The 5,183-nt window shown below is 49.8% G+C and overlaps 1 pseudogene; it reads left to right on the top strand.

Moving 5' to 3' along the window:
* The first annotated feature begins 492 nt into the window (after window positions 1–492).
* Window positions 493–3,014, top strand: LOC127330780 (monosaccharide-sensing protein 2-like; annotated as a pseudogene).
* The last annotated feature ends 2,169 nt before the right edge of the window (window positions 3,015–5,183 follow it).

Here is a 5,183-nt window from a genome sequence, read left to right as displayed (position 1 = left end):
GTTGGTTTCTGCTGAGCCGATGCGAGTCAAAAGGCTCACAGCCTACCATGCCCTTGGTGATGTGAGTTGGCCTGATGGAACGGATTGTTTGGCAGGATACACGAGAGAATGCCTCAAACTAATATCACAAAACAATCATATTTTAGGGACACATCGTATGGTGAGTTAAGATAGTTTAAGATCTAATGGATTCCATGTTCGTACTGGCAATCTCTACTAATAAGTTATGGATTGATGGTGTTGGTAGGTTAAAAAAAGGGAACAAATTTTGGTCCGTAAAAACAACTGGACTCCAAACCGGGCCTCCCAGCGTTGGTAGGTAAAAAACCAGCTTAAACTACGGGGATAAAGAACCGCCTTCGTACGTCAAAACTATCCCGTCCGTCCGTCCCGATCGTAAATAACAAAAAACCGCTTTATACCTTAAAACTTAACCTCTGGGCACGGGGGTGCTGGTGGTGGCCGAGCGTCGAGGCGGAGGACGGGGTCGACATGGAGGCCGGTGAAGAGCTTCACTTCTTCACGAGCTTGACGCGGCGGACGCACTCCTCCCGGCGGGCGCTGCACTTGCGCGCGCCCTCCGACCGGTTGAACTTCCGGCGTTCCGCCTCCGTGCGGAACACGGGGCGCCGTGGCGGTGAGTCCCCGCCGCCCAATCCCGCGTCGCGCCCAGCAGATCCACCACGCGAGCCATGGCATCGCGGAGCTGGGGCGAAGGTAGACAGCTGCGAGCTGGATTGCTTGCCGGAGTGGAGACTGGTGGCGGCGGAGCGAGTGGTAGCGGCGGAGGGGACTAGGGTTTGGAAACCGAACTCCCCTCCGTGTGACCCATTTTAATACGGGGTGGCCGTCGAGTTTCTCGGGCCCCCGAACTCTGTTTATGGGCCAGGCCACGAGTTCGGGCCCGATTCTAAGCCGATTTCGGCCTGAACCCGTAAACTCGCCGGAATTTTTCGGTTCCGGCCCCTTTTTAGTAACTGTTAGAGATGCTCTAACGAAGATAATTTTCAATAAAAGAGTTTTTGGTTTTAATTTGAGTGATGTCTTTGTTATCCTTGATCTGTGCCATCGATGGCACAGATAGTAAATGTTCAATCTTGGTTATGTGCTGTCCAGAGATTACAGTTTGCAATCCTTTCCTGTCATAGTTGAGCATACATAGTAAAAAAACATCACTAAAGTAATAACGTGTCCATTTTCAGAAAAATGGTAAAACATCACTACTCTTTTCCTCTCCAGATGCCGTCCTGTACATCAAGAAGGAGTTCCAGCTCGAGGACAACCCCACCGTGGAAGGTTTGATCATGGCCATGTCGCTCGTCGGCGCGACCATCATCACCACCTTCTCCGGGCCCGTCTCCGACATGGTCGGCCGGCGCCCGATGATGATCCTCTCCTCGGTCCTCTACTTCCTCAGCGGCCTCATCATGCTCTGGGCCCCCAACGTGTACGTGCTGCTCCTGGTGCGCCTCATCGACGGCTTCGGCATCGGCCTCGCCGTTACCCTCGTGCCCCTCTACATCTCCGAGATCGCACCCTCGGAGATCAGGGGCCGCCTCAACACGGTCTTCGGGATCGCACCCCAGTTCAGCGGGTCGGGAGGGATGTTCCTCTCCTATTGCATGGTCTTCGGGATGTCTCTTCTGCCGTCGCCGGACTGGAGGGTCATGCTCGGGGTGCTCTCCGTGCCCTCGCTCTTCTTCTTCGGCCTCACGGTCTTCTTTCTCCCGGAGTCGCCCAGGTGCCTTGTCAGCAAGGGGCGGATGGCGGAGGCCAAGAAGGTGTTGCAGAGGCTGCGTGGACGGGAGGATGTCTCAGGTCTGTTGTTTTACTGAAAGCCTTCATGTGTTCATTTCTTCACCTGGACTTTCCAGTTGACTGATTTCTTGAAATTGCCCCCTAACATTGAATTGGTGATAGATATCGCTATTCACTAGTGCTAACTGTTTCGAGTGGCAAAACAAAAATAACTATTGATGGACTGTATAACATCGTTTTTCAACAACACATGTGCACCGTTTTCTTCTTAGAGGCGCCGCTTTTGAAGAAGTTGAACTTATGGTGCCTTGGTGGTGTGAGTGCTGCTGTTTCGAGGATTAAACCACAGTAGCAGGACTTTTCTTTTTGTGTAATTTTTTTTTTGGCTGTGCGCATTCGTAATGCCGCTAGGGCAATACGCTCCAATATTAATATATGCTCTTTGTCGAAAAAAATAACATCGTTTTTCATCATCAGAAATGCTCAAAGAGCCATAGGTTTTCAGCGTTTTTGACATTCATTTGTATTCCAAGTTTACTTTGCTACTACTTCACACTGAAATATATACACCAAAGCATTCAAAGTATTACTAGTATACTTCGGCCTGTTTTGCGATTTCAAGTTCTAAACAAATAATTCAGTTGACGATGCTCAGATAAACTATGTTTGTTGGCTGGTAATTGGACACAAGCATGCGACTAGAGTTATCTTTCTTGCATTATTATCTACTAATTTCAGCAAGGTACTCATGCTAGTTATGATGTAACTTTAAAAGACAACTTTTTTGGGTATTTCTGAATTTCAGAAATCATTTCTCAATAAATGTTAAGCAGTTCACAAATTGTGTAGCTATAACCATTTTTTCTGAATAAGCTAAGTGTTGGCTGATCGCCTGATCCTATGGATATTTGTTTCAACTGTCGGTTCGTTCATAATTAATTGTGCAAGTATTCATCAAAGACATCCTCAGTAAAGTTGTGTTGTCATTCCATATGAAATTGTGCAGGAGAAATGGCTCTTCTCGTTGAAGGTTTGGACGTTGGAGGAGACACCTCCATTGAAGAGTACATCATTGGACCTAACGATGGTGCTGATGATCATGTTGTTGATGGCGATAATGAGCAAATAACCCTATATGGACCTGAAGAGGGCCAATCATGGATTGCCCGACCTTCCAAAGGACCTAGCATGCTTGGAAGTGTGTTTTCCTCGCATCCCGTCATGGCAGCATGGTGAACTAGAGTATACCACTTAGGTCTTGTTTACTTCTCTTGTATTTTTTTTCCAATGGGTATGGGGATGGGAGGGGATTAGGTGTTCACCCAATCCCCTCAAATACCCTTCCCAAAAAATACACTAGTACGATGGAGAGTTTTTAATTTAGGCAAAAAATGTGGGGATGGGAGGGGATATCTCGGAATTATTTTGTTCAAAACCGGAGAAGTAAACGGACTAGTGGGGATTTTCCAGAATACGAAATAATCCCCTCCCATCCCCATAAATACCTTAGAATTAAACAAGGCCTTATGGATCCTCTAGTCACGCTCTTTGGGAGTGTTCACGAGAACATGCCTCAAGCGGGAGGAAGCATGTGGAGCACATTGTTCCCCAATTTTGGCAGCATGCTCAGCGTGGCAGATCAGCATCCCAAAGGTGAGCACTGGGATGAGGAGAACGTTCACAGGGACGACGATGAATATGCATCTGGAGGCGACTATGAAGATCATCATGTCATGGAAGAGAGTTGGACTTCATTGGTAGCACCAGCTCTTTCATTGCATCCATTCTTTTTATTGGCAAAGCATGTTTTTAGTTAAGAAGAGAAAATGAGACTTCAAAACACCAAACCAAATAAGAGAGTAAAAAGGTAAAAAAAATAAAACAGAAGATCTTGCTGGCCACACAAATGACACAAGAAAGGGGAGAAAGGGAGACAATTAAGGAGGCAGTGGTGCATCTGACTGATAATACCACCCGGTTCCCCGGCAGCACCAGTGCAGGCTGGTTCTTCGAATGAAAGAAAAAGTTGAAAAAAGACACAGATAAAAAGGATGGAAGAGGAATCAGGCAGCACTACCTGAGAAGCTTGATCACTTACGGTGCTGTGAAGTGGACCGTGATCTTGAGAGTCCAAAATCCGAAGTTGACTGAATACGGCTCCCAGAACAGCAGCGGACGGATGAGGTAAGGCCCGGCTGGTGACGAACAAATTCGGTCTCATGAAGGCCGAAGCTGCCAGTGGACACGTCGTTGTGTCCAGCTCTGCTGCAGCGGACGCAAGGCAGACCAATGGAAAGGGCCTAGGTATGTCGGTGGGCAGCAGGAGGACACGCCGAACACGATTTTAATCTCCCAAGCGGTCCAGCCGGAAAGTATCAGCGGCGAGATCAAGGATCGAGTTGTTGGCCTTGAATTTGAAGGGGTAGATCAGCCACGATTCATCGAGCCCTGCAAGGAGTTGGGTCGATTAATTGAGCGCTGCGAGAAATTGGGTGAAGATCAAGAGGAAACATGAGAGGAGGAAGAAGGTGGAGGCGAGAAGGAGGATGGGCAGCTTACCTGATCCAGTCGACGCCGTCGTGTCATCGACCGTCCGGCGACCTGCCGTGCTTGGAGAAGGAGAAGGGGCGAGTGGCGAGAAAGAGGAGGAACGGCCAGGCGACACGCGGAGAGAAGAGAGATAGCTAGAACTGCACGCCGCTTTGACCGGACCGAACTAAATCTAATAAATCTGGAGACCGGGAGTTACGGGTAAAGTTTAGGAAAAAATAAAGCGGGTGGAGAGATTACCAGATACGACTACAAAGGTCCACCGGGAACTTACCGGTTACAATGGATTTTACACGTGAAAAAAACGTAAATGGAAAATCATGAGCGATCGATTGGAGGAGCAATGTGCGGGTCTACAGTGGAAAACCAGTACGCGTCCCTGGCTGATTGGAGAGGATCGGTGCATGAACAGTGCCCAAAACGCTCCCTTTACTGCTATAAGAGCAACTCTAACAGAGCCCGTAAATCCCGCCGGAACCGAACTTTTTTGGCGGATTTACGGGTTCGGGCCGAAACTGGCGCAGATTAGCGCCCGAAAAAGTGGGCCAGCCCAAATTGGAAGTTCGGGGGCCCGAACACCTCTCCGCACGGCCCCTATTAAAAGGGATCGCGGAGGGGAGTTCGGTTCGCAAACCCTACTCCCCTCCGCCGTCTCCTCTCCCTCCGCCGCCGCCAGACCCACGCTCTGACGAGCAATCCACGCCAGAAGAGCCACCAATCACCCACCCGCCGCCACGCGATGGCCTCCCGTGGAGGTGCTGTCAGCCGAGCCGCGGGTTTGGGCGGCGGCGATTCGCCGCCGCGTCCGCCCTTCTTCCGCAACGAGGCGGAGCGACGGAAGTGGAACCGCAGCGAGGGCGCGCGCAAGCGTAGCG

Source organism: Lolium perenne, chromosome 1, assembly GCF_019359855.2.
Source record: "Lolium perenne isolate Kyuss_39 chromosome 1, Kyuss_2.0, whole genome shotgun sequence".
Taxonomy (NCBI): Eukaryota; Viridiplantae; Streptophyta; class Magnoliopsida; order Poales; family Poaceae; genus Lolium; species Lolium perenne.
This window is presented reverse-complemented; position numbering and strand designations above follow the sequence as displayed.